This window comes from Primulina tabacum, unplaced genomic scaffold (genome assembly GCF_025594145.1).
Source record: "Primulina tabacum isolate GXHZ01 unplaced genomic scaffold, ASM2559414v2 Contig1405, whole genome shotgun sequence".
In the NCBI taxonomy this organism is placed as follows: domain Eukaryota; kingdom Viridiplantae; phylum Streptophyta; class Magnoliopsida; order Lamiales; family Gesneriaceae; genus Primulina; species Primulina tabacum.
The window spans coordinates 1-11,986 of NW_027460247.1; the positions used below are offsets into that span (position 1 = coordinate 1).

Below are 11,986 nucleotides of genomic sequence, written 5' to 3' on the forward strand. Positions count from 1 at the left end.
TGTTTTAAAAATTTTAAAAGTATAAATTCAAAAATTTTGCATACGAAAATTCGAATTTTCATATTTCAATTATTATTTTATTATTTTTATTAATCATATTAATGTTAATATAAAATAAAAAATAAGTAGATGAATATTTCTACACATTTTTTTTCGAAAACTAATCAAACACATATTTAAAAAAAAAAATTAAACAGAAATAAAGATTTCAGTATTTTTTTATAGTACAATTAATTAATATTTTAAAAATAAAGTTTTTTTAAGAAAAAAAATTTGTTGACTACTCACTGTCTAAATAATCTATTTTCAAAATTGTAATTGAGTTTCAATTCTCATTTTTTGTATATTATATTTTTATTTTACTAATAAGATATGTATCCAATATCAATAAGATTTTTTTGTTAATACAGATAAAACACGGACATTGCCATGAGCGACGTTGCAAATCATAGCGTCCAAGTTACTACAATTTTGCGGTGTCTGCTTCTTTTAGCTGATTCATCCACACGTTTTCCCTTAGATTTTGGAAAATTTCGTCATTTCCCTTTTGGTGCGGATGACTTTCGTTCCATATTTTATATGTTACATCTTACCATATTGTTCGAATCAGTTGTGGACTCACAGTGCCTCCTATGATTCTGCTTGCTCTGAGTTTTTGTTGATGACTTGCTTATACACCTCCACTGCTGGATTTCTTCATCTTTAGAGTAAATAAATGTTTTTTTTTTTAAAAACAAAATTTGTATGTGTTTGGATGAGCTTTCTAGTCCTTCGGTATGTAAACGAGCATAACTAAACACTATTTGTTTCGATCTCGACGTGTTAAGTTTACAGACGATCTTTTATCGAACCAAACTCTGAAGTGCTTTGTTCCTTCACACCTGCAAAAAATAATTAATTAAGCTGAAATTAATGTTTTTCCAAAAGTCCAAATCGTAAGAGCTTTAATGAATTTAAAAAATGTTTCTTATCTATTTTATCAAAACAAAAAAACAAACAAATTAACACAATTTTTACTTTAAATTAATTTTAAAAGCCGAATTTGAAAATCCATGTTTTTTATTTCAAATTTTAAAAAAAACCAAATGCAACTCAAAACCCTCGAATTTTTATCCAATTATAACAACTCTAATGCACCAACCCCTTTTTTTTACAAAAAAAAAAAACCCAAAAACTTTTCCCCACGGCAATTCAGTTTGCGCGCATTCGTTCCCTCCCTCTCCATGTAAAACCCTGCTCTTCTGATTTCTGGGTACTCACAAAGTCCTATATTATTGCATGGGTGTAAACTTTTGTCCTATTCCATTGCTGACATACTTGTTGTTAAGGTTCTTTTCCAGGCAGAACAAGTAGCTTGTTGTTTGTTTTCTGGGCTTTTAGGCTCTTTTTCAGAATCTTCGAGTTTTCGCCTAAATATTAACGAAATTAGTTTCTTTGAAATCATCGAGTTTTTCCGGGTCAAACTCCTACCGTGATTTTCGCCAGGAAGTGTTTTCGATATTCTTCTGCATATATCACTATGATCTCTTCTTTCAAGCAAGCCAACTTTACTCGATTCATGGGTTAAATTTAGTCCAAACATAGGACAAAATTTCTCTCCAGCAGGCCGGCTTTTGCTTCTCGCTGCGGAAACTACTCGCCGGAGCTTAAATGTTTCTCTTCTAAACCTCTCTACGTGATCCCTTTTCTGTCTCGTGACGAGAAGGAGCGATCTGTAATCAGGTGTCAGGCATATGCAGCCGATCGGTCGGAGTCCATAGGCAAATTCGGAGCAGGCGGCTAAGAAAGTGAAGCTCGGAGTGTACTTCGCGACGTGGTGGAGTTTGAATGTGATCTTCAATATATAACAAGAAAGTGTCTGAATGCGTATCCATTTCCATGGTTAACTTCGACGCTGTCCTCTAGCCGCTGGCTCACTCATCATGCTCATCACTTGGGCTCTGAGGATTGCTGAAGCCCCAAAGACAGATCTTGAATTTGGAAGACCCTTTTCCCTGTGAGAATTTTGAGAACTTTTGCTTCATCTTTTGGCTCTGGTTTACTTCGTTTCTTGGATTTTTGTCAAATTTTCTGATTTGTGTTTGATATTATGCGTGCTTTGGTTTCTGGGGTTGTTCTTGTTTTCTAGTATTGTTTTCATATTGGATTTTTGTGCTTAGGTTGCTCTTGCACATACAATTGGACATGTGGCTGCGACTGTAAGTATGTCAAAGGTTGCAGTTTCATTCACTCACATAATAAAAAGTGGTGAGCCTGCTTTCAGCGTTTTGGTCTCAAGGTTCCTCTTGGGAGAAACATTCCCACCAACCGTCTACTTCTCCCTTCTTCCCATCATCGCTGGTTGCGGCCTCTCCGCCCTCACCGAGCTCAACTTCAACATGACTGGTAATTCCTACAACTTGAGCCAGCCTAACAGATCGAACTTTTTTGCCCGAGTCTTCTAAAAATGTTAAAGGTGAAGGTAGAAGCGTGTCACTGTCATTTTAATAGATATCATCTAACTTTGACGGTTAATGAGTATTTCTTCACAGAATCACGTGATTCTTGTCCAGGTAGGTGGCTACAGAGGGGACTTGCTATTAGAGGCATGCTATATAGACATATATTAGGTATTAGGCCCAATGTTCAAGGTAAATCATGTGCTTTATTGAAGTGAGGGGATTAAGGCATAATATTAAAGAATTTAGATACTCAGGAAAAAAGCACTTATCTTCTATGTATTTCACAAACTATTGTCCAACAACGAATGAATATTAATTAGTTTACACATATATTAATAGCTGTTTTTGTAGCATTTCACTTTGGATTCTCTATTCCTATGTTTGAAGTGCATTTTTACACCAATACGTGTTCTTCACCAGCCAAGTCACGTTCTTGATGCTTCTATAACCTCTGTATCAGAAGGTCCTTATATTTCTGAAATTTACACTGAATCACGAGTTTCTTGGATGTGGATTGACAGAATTTACTTGTTTGCTTTCGAAATCAGGTTTTATGGGCGCGATGATATCGAATTTGGCGTTTGTCTTCCGAAATATATTTTCCAAAAGGAGGAATGAAGGGCAAGTCCATAAGCGGGATGACTATTACGCATGCTTATCGATGCTGTCGCTCTTGATACTTACCCCATTCGCAATTGCTGTGGAGGGACCACAGTTGTGGGCTGCTGGATTTAAAGAATCCATGTCTCAAATCGGACCTCAGATCATATGGTCATCACTTGACCCTGCTACGCTCGTCTCATTTGTTTTCTTGTGATACTAGAGACCGCATGCATGTGCAACTACTTATGAAATGAACATATATTATATAGAGATCATATGTAATTACTCTCGTGCATCCAACACAAGAGGCCCTGGATTGAGTGACACCTTTCTTTTAAATAATTCCAACTCGTCGTTGTCGTCGTACACGCTCTTGAATGAACAAACGGAGAATTATTCATTATGTATTTATTGATGATATATCTCTTGTGATGTAATCTCAAACATAGATATAGCATCAATGCAAAGCAACATTAATTTCTAACAAACAACAAGAAGGAAGCATTCTTAAGTCCTAAACAAGAGCAGAGTTATGCAAAATGTTTTAATCGTGCGGGGTGATCGTCAGTTTCTCCTATCACTGTGTTCTGTTTTCGTATTCGGGCTCATTACCAACAAGATCTAGATTGTATATGGATTGATTGTGGCTCCACTCCAGCCTTGTGGCTTCCTATCTTGTTAAGGGAGGCGATCGAGTAGGTTCCTAAGCTTAGTCTTTACGAGTACTACTTGATTGATCATTTCTTGGTTGTCCATATGTAGGTGGATGGTGGCTCAGAGCGTATTCTACCACCTCTACAATCAAGTATCGTACATGTCACTGGATGAGATATCTCCGTTAACGTTTAGCGTCGGAAACACGATGAAACGTATTTCTGTGATCGTTTCCTCTATCATAATCTTCCAGACGCCCATACGACTTGTCAATGCTCTCGGAGCTGCAATAGCCATTCTTGGAACCTTATATATTCACAGGTACTTAATTTTCCTCATATTACAGATTCTTGTGTTGTATGCTGTTCGTTTGCGTCTTTTTTCTTTCTTCCTTTTCAGTTCCTTTGTGATCGTACAGTGGCGGAGCCACGTTCATTGGCATTTTTGTATAATTTTGGACTAATTTGATATAGTTGAACAGATCAATTTAAAAAATCAAAAAATTCTAGATAGTATAGCCATATTACTTGGCTCCGTTATTGATCGTACAGACAAATGGTTGTGATTATAATGAAAAGTATAATCCAAATTACTGATTAAGAATCAAGCAAACTCTGTTAAAAAAGATGTTTATTGTCTGTATGAAATATTGAATTCCACTCACGTAGTTCATTTTCTTGGCTTTAGCTCATTTTTTGTGGCTTTTGTTTTTTGTATAGGCGAAGAACTGAAGGCATTCAAATTGGGAATCCAGTATTATTAACCAAAAACAGAGAAGAGGAAAGGTGGTACAATAATGAAGGACGACTGGCTTCACTTTTTACATGGAAATAAAGATTAAAAAAAAAAAATTTTTTTCAAAGTTTTATACAAGTTCGAAATAGGCTATTTTTCTCGGTTTTGATTTGTGTTTTTGAAGACGAGAACGATTAACTAAGAATTTTGTAACGATTGAGAATTAAAATCATAGATTTCTAAGTTCTGATTTCAAACCTATTTTAGCCGTTTTGATGAAGTTGATATTCATGTTTTCCGATCTATACTCTTTGTATTAGTAATTGTAATGTCTTTGTATTAGTAATTGTAATGGATTTTAAATACACCCAAATCGGTGATATATGAAGTTTGAAGTCAAAACTTGTGTAAGACGGTCTCACGGGTCGTATTTTGCGAGACAGATATCATATTTTGATCATCAATGAAAAATTATTACTTTTTATGCTCGGTAGGGTTTATCCGTCTCACATGTAAAAATTCGTGAGACCGGTCTCATAGGAGACCTAGTCAAATCTGAATTATTTCTTCCAATCAAATCTCTCCCAATGTGACCTGAAATGAAGACTTTCCAACGAACAACCGAATCTATTTTATTCGAAGAGCATTGGAAAACATCAATTAGAAACACGAGATAAGTCAGTCTGTTTTTCAATTTTTTTTATATAAAATTAACTTTAAATTTTATTTTTGAATAAAAAGTAGATAATATAAATTTTTAAACAAGAAAAGATACTAAATGCACCAAATAAATTTTATATGGAATCATATTTTTTTTCCTGCAACAAATGGTTGACACTTTGACTCAACAAGAATCGACGAAACTTATACTTCATATAATTTGTGATTTTCAGATTATAATTCGATAACTTCAAATTTATAAATTTATTCTTAAATTTTAATTCATTTTAAAAAAACTATGTTTATGTATTATTTAATTTATTATCTAATTGATATAATTAAAATTGTAATAAAAAGCAAAAAAAAAAAGTCTTGACTAATCTCATATTAAACTTGTAAACCTTGAACTTTGTCACGCTTTGCGCTTATGAGAACTTTGGACAACCTTTAATCTAAAGGTGATTTTTGAAATCTGGTAAGATAAGTTCTGTGAAATACGAGATTGCAATTGTATTTGTGTCAACCTTCTTTATCTTGACACAAAACTTGTGTGAGACGATCTCATAAGTCGTATTTTGTAAGACATATATCTTATTCGAGTCATTCATGAAAAATATTTGCTTTTTTATGCTAAGAGTATTACTTTTTATTGTGAATATCGGTATGGTTGACCCATCTGACAGATAAATATTCGCGAGATCGTCTCACAAGAGACCTACTCATCTTATCTTGATAAATTTTGAATATTTTCCGATACCGTGAGTATTTTTTCCTACCACAAAAATATTTGTTCGCCCATTTTATGTTCGGGAAGAGTTTATCTACAATTAACGAATATGTGCGGGCTCGGCTCGGATAACCGTGATATGTGCTTGGTTATCTGAGCCATGGCTTCAGATAACCAAGCACTATCACGGTATCCGAGCCGAGCCCGCACATATTTCGTTAATTGTAGGATAAACTCTTCCCGAACATAAAATGGGCGAACAAATATTTTGTGGTAAGGAAAAAATACTCACGGTATCGGAAAATTCAAAATTTATCAAAGATAAGATGAGTAGGTCTCTTGTGAGACGATCTCGCGAATATTTATCTGTCAGATGGGTCAACCATACCGATATTCACAATAAAAAGTAATACTCTTAGCATAAAAAGCAATATTTTTTCATGAATGACTCGAATAAGATATATGTCTTACAAAATACGACTTATGAGATCGTCTCCACAAGTTTTTGTGTCAAGATAAAGAAGGTTGACACAAATACAATTGCAATCTCGTATTTCACAGAACTTATCTTACCAGATTTCAAAAATCACCTTTAGATTAAAGGTTGTCCAAAGTTCTCATAAGCGCAAAGCGTGACAAAGTTTCAAGGTTTACAAGTTTAATATGAGATTAGTCAAGAATTTTTTTTTTTGCTTTTTATTACAATTTTAATTATATCAAATTAGATAATAAATTAATAATACATAAACATATTTTTTTAAAATGAATAAATTTAAGAATAAATTTATAAATTTGAAGTTATCGAATTATAATCTGAAAATCACAAATTATATGAAGTATAAGTTTCGTCGATTCTTGTTGAGTCAAGTGTCAACCATTTGTTGCAGGGAAAAAAATATGATTCCATATAAAATTTATTTTGGTGCATTTAGTACTTTTCTTGTTTAAAAATTTATTATTATCTACTTTTTATTCAAAAATAAAATTTAAAGTTAAATTTTATATAAAAAAATTGAAAAACAGACTGACTTATCTCGTGTTTCTAATTGCATGTTTTCCAATGCTCTTCGAATAAAATAGATTCGGTTGTTCGTTGAAAGTCTTCATTTCAGGTCACATTTGGAGAGATTTGATTGGAAGAAATAATTCAGATTTGACTAGGTCTCCTATGAGACGGTCTCACGAATTTTTACATGTGAGACGGATAAACCCTACCGAGCATAAAAAGTAATAATTTTCATTGATGATCAAAATATGATATCTGTCTCGCAAAATACGACCCGTGAGACCGTCTTACACAAGTTTTTGACTTCAAACTTCATATATCACGATTTTGGGTGTATTTAAAATCCATTACAATTACTAATACAAAGACATTACAATTACTAATACAAAGAGTATAGATCGGAAAACATGAATATCAACTTCATCAAAACGGCTAAAATAGGTTTGAAATCAGAAACTTAGAAATCTATGATTTTAATTCTCAATCGTTACAAAATTCTTAGTTAATCGTTCTCGTCTTCAAAACACAAATCAAAACCGAGAAAATATGCCTATTTCGAACTTGTATAAAACTTTGAAAAAAATTTTTTTTTTTAATCTTTATTTCCATGTAAAAGTGAAGCCAGTCGTCCTTCATTATTGTACCACCTTTCCTCTTCTCTGTTTTTGGTTAATAACTGGATTCCCAATTTGAATGCCTTCAGTTCTTCGCCTATACAAAAAAACAAAAGCCACAAAAATGAGCTAAAGCCAAGAAAATGAACTACGTGAGTGGAATTCAATATTTCATACAGACAATAAACATCTTTTTTAACAGAGTTTGCTTGATTCTTAATCAGTAATTTGGATTATACTTTTTCATTATAATCACAACCATTTGTCTGTACGATCAATAACGGAGCCAGTAATATGGCTATACTATCTAGAATTTTTTGATTTTTTAAATTGATCTGTTCAAACTAATATCAAATTAGTCCAAAATTATACAAAAATGCCAATGAACGTGGGCTCCGCCACTGTACGATCACAAAGGAACTGAAAAGGAAGAAAGAAAAAAGACGCAAACGAACAGCATACAACACAAGATCTGTAATATGAGGAAAATTAAGTACCTGTGAATATATAAAGGTTCCAAGAATGGCTATTGCAGCTCCGAGAGCATTGACAAGTCGTATGGGCGTCTGGAAGATTATGATAGAGGAAACGATCACAGAAATACGTTTCATCGTGTTTCCGACGCTAAACGTTTAACGGAGATATCTCATCCAGTGACATGTACGATACTTGATTGTAGAGGTGGTAGAATACGCTCTGAGCCACCATCCACCTACATATGGACAACCAAGAAATGATCAATCAAGTAGTACTCGTAAAGACTAAGCTTAGGAACCTACTCGATCGCCTCCCTTAACAAGATAGGAAGCCACAAGGCTGGATTGGAGCCACAATCAATCCATATACAATCTAGATCTTGTTGGTAATGAGCCCGAATACGAAAACAGAACACAGTGATAGGAGGAAACTGACGATCACCCCGCACGATTAAAACATTTTGCATAACTCTGCTCTGTTTAGGACTTAAGAAAGGCTTCCTTCTTGTTGTTTGTTAGAATTAATGTTGCTTTTGCATTGATGCTATAATCTATGTTTGAGATTACATCACAAGAGATATATCATCAATAAATACATAATGAATAATTCTCCGTTTGTTCATTCAAGAGCGTGTACGACGACAACGACGAGTTGGAATTATTTAAAAGAAAAGGTGTCACTCAATCCAGGTCTCTTGTGTTTGATGCACGAGAGTAATTACATTATTGATCTCTATATATAATATATGTTCATTTCATAAGTAGTTGCACATGCATGCGGTCTCTAGTATACAAGAAAACAAATGAGACGAGCGTAGGCAGGGTCAAGTGATTACCATATGATCTGAGGTCCGATTTGAGACATGGATTCTTTAAATCCAGCAGCCCACAACTGTGGTCCCTCCACAGCAATGCGAATGGGGTAAGTATCAAGAGCGACAGCATCGATAAGCATGCGTAATAGTTCATCCCGCTTATGACTTGCCCTTCATTCCTCTTTTGGAAAAATATATTTCGGAAGACAAACGCCAAATTCGATATCATCGCGCCCCATAAAACCTGATTTCGAAAGCAAACAAGTAAATTCTGTCAATCCACATCCAAGAAACTCGTGATTCAGTGTAAATTTCAGAAATATAAGACCTTCTGATACAGAGGTTATAGAAGCATCAAGAACGTGACTTGGCTGGTGAAGAACACGTATTGGTGTAAAAATGCACTTTCAAACATAGGAATAGAGAATCCAAAGTGAAATGCTACAAAACAGCTATTAATATATGTGTAAACTAATTAATATTCATTCGTTGTTGGACAATAGTTTGTGAAATACATAGAAGATAAGTGCTTTTTTCCTGAGTATCTAAATTCTTTAATATTATGCCTTAATCCCCCTCACTTCAATAAAGCACATGATTTACCTTGAACATTGGGCCTAATACCTATATATGTCTATATGCATGCCTCTAATAAGCAAGTCCCCTCTGTAGCCACCTACCTGGACAAGAATCACGTGATTCTGTGAAGAAATACTCATTAACCGGTCAAGTTAGATGATATCTATTAAAATGACAGTGACACGCTTCTACCTTCACCTTTAACATTTTTAGAAGACTCGGGCAAAAAGTTCGATCTGTTAGGCTGGCTCAAGTTGTAGGAATTACCAGTCATGTTGAAGTTGAGCTCGGTGAGGGCGGGAGAGGCCGCAACCAGCGATGATGGGAAGAAGGGAGAAGTAGACGGTTGGTGTGAAATGTTTCTCCCAAGAGGAACCTTGAGACCAAAACGCTGAAAGCAGGCTCACCACTTTTTATTATGTGAGTGAATGAAACTGCAACCTTTGACATACTTACAGTCGCAGCCACATGTCCAATTGTATGTGCAGAGCAACCTAAGCACAAAAATCCAATATGAAAACAATACTAGAAAACAAGAACAACCCCAGAAACCAAAGCACGCATAATATCAAACACAAATCAGAAAATTTGACAAAATCCAAGAAACGAAGTAAACCAGAGCCAAAAGATGAAGCAAAAGTTCTCAAAATTCTCACAGGGAAAAGGGTCTTCCAAAATTCAAGATCTGTCTTTGGGGCTTCAGCAATCCTCAGAGCCCAAGTGATGAGCATGATGAGTGAGCCAGCGGCTAAGGACAGCGTCGAAGTTAACCATGGAAATGATACGCATTCAACACTTTCTTGTTATATATATTGAAGATCACCATTCAAACTCCACCACGTCGCGAAGTACACTCCGATCTTCACTTTCTTAGCCGCCTGCTCCAGGAGATTTGCCTATGGACTCCGACCGATCGGCTTCATATGCCTGACACCTGATGACAGATCGCTCCTTCTCGTCACGAACAGAAAAGGGATCAACGTAGAGAGGTTTAGAAAGAGAAACATTTAAGCTCCGGCGAGTAGTTTCCGCCAGCGGAGAAGCAAAGCCGGCGACCTGCTGGAGAGAAATTTTGTCCTATGTTGGACTAAATTTAACCCATGAATCGATATAAGTTGGCTGCTTGAAAGAAGAGATCATAGTGATATATGCAGAAGAATATCAGAAAAACTTCCTGGCGAAAATCACGGTAGGAGTTTGACCCGGGAAAAACTCGATGATTTCAAAGAAACTAATTCGTTAATATTTAGGCGAAAACCTCGAAGATTTCTTGAAAAGAGCCTAAAAGCCCAGAAAACAAACAACAAGCTACTTGTTTCTGCCTTGGAAAAGAACCTTAACAACAATGTATGTCAGCAATGGAATAGGACAAAAGTTTACACCCATGCAATAATATAGGACTTTGTGAGTACCCAGAAATCAGAGAGCAGGGTTTACATGGAGAGGGAGGGAACGAAGCGCGCAAACTGAATTGCCGTGGGGAAAAAGTTTTTGGTTTTTTTTTTTTTAAAAAAAAGGGGTTGGTGCATTAGATTGTTATAATGGATAAAAAATTCGAGGTTTTGAGTTGCATTTGGTTTTTTTTTAAAATATTTGAATAAAAAAATGGATTTTCAAATTCGGCTTTTAAAATTAATTTAAAGTAAAAATTGTGTTAATTTGTTTGTTTTTTTTTTTTGATAAAATAGATAAGAAACATTTTTTTAAATTCATTAAGGCTCTTACGATTTGGACTTTTGGAAAAACATTAATTTCAGCTTAATTAATTATTTTTTAATGCAGGTGTGAAGAACAAAGCACTTCAGAGTTGGTTCGATAAAAGATCGTCTGTAAACTTAACACGTCGAGATCGAAACAAATAGTGTTTAGTTATGCTCGTTTACATACCGAAGGACTAGAAAGCTCATCCAAACACATACAAATTTTGTTTTTAAAAAAAAAACATTTATTTACTCTAAAGATGAAGAAATCCAGCAGTGGAGGTGTATAAGCAAGTCATCAACAAAAACTCAGAGCAAGCAGAATCATAGGAGGCACTGTGAGTCCACAACTGATTCGAACAATATGGTAAGATGTAACAATATAAAAATATGGAACGAAAGTCATCCGCACCAAAAAGGGAAATGACGAAATTTTCCAAATCTAAGGGAAAACGTGTGGATGAATCAGCTAAAAGAAGCAGACACCGCAAAATTGTAGTAACTTGGACGCTATGATTTTGCAACGTCGCTCATGGCAATGTCCGCTGTTTTATCTGTTATTAACAAAAAAAATCTTATTGATAGTGGATACATATCTTATTAGTAAAATAAAAATATAATATACAAAAAATGAGAATTGAAACTCAATTACAATTTTGAAATAGATTATTTTAGACAGTGAGTTAGTCAACAATTTTTTTTTCTTAAAAAACTTTATTTTTAAAATATTAATTAATTTATCTATAAAAAAATACTGAACGTTATTTCTGTTTAATTTTTTTTTTAAATATGTGTTGATTTAGTTTTCGGAAAAAAAATGTGTAGAAATATTCATCTACTTATTTTTTTATTTTATTATTAACATTAATATGATTAATAAACAATAATAAAATAATAATTGAAATATGAAAATTCGAATTTTCGTATGCAAAATTTTTGAATTTATACTTTTAAAATTTTTAAAAAAAATTCTTTT

General features: G+C 34.2%; 2 pseudogenes; one reads left to right on the forward strand and one right to left on the reverse strand.

Annotated features, from left to right (window-relative positions):
* The first annotated feature begins 1,584 nt into the window (after positions 1-1,584).
* On the forward strand, positions 1,585-4,150 carry LOC142536688 (glucose-6-phosphate/phosphate translocator 1, chloroplastic-like; annotated as a pseudogene).
* Positions 4,151-7,806: 3,656 nt separating this feature from the next.
* On the reverse strand, positions 7,807-10,696 carry LOC142536689 (glucose-6-phosphate/phosphate translocator 1, chloroplastic-like; annotated as a pseudogene).
* Between the last annotated feature and the right edge of the window lie 1,290 nt (positions 10,697-11,986).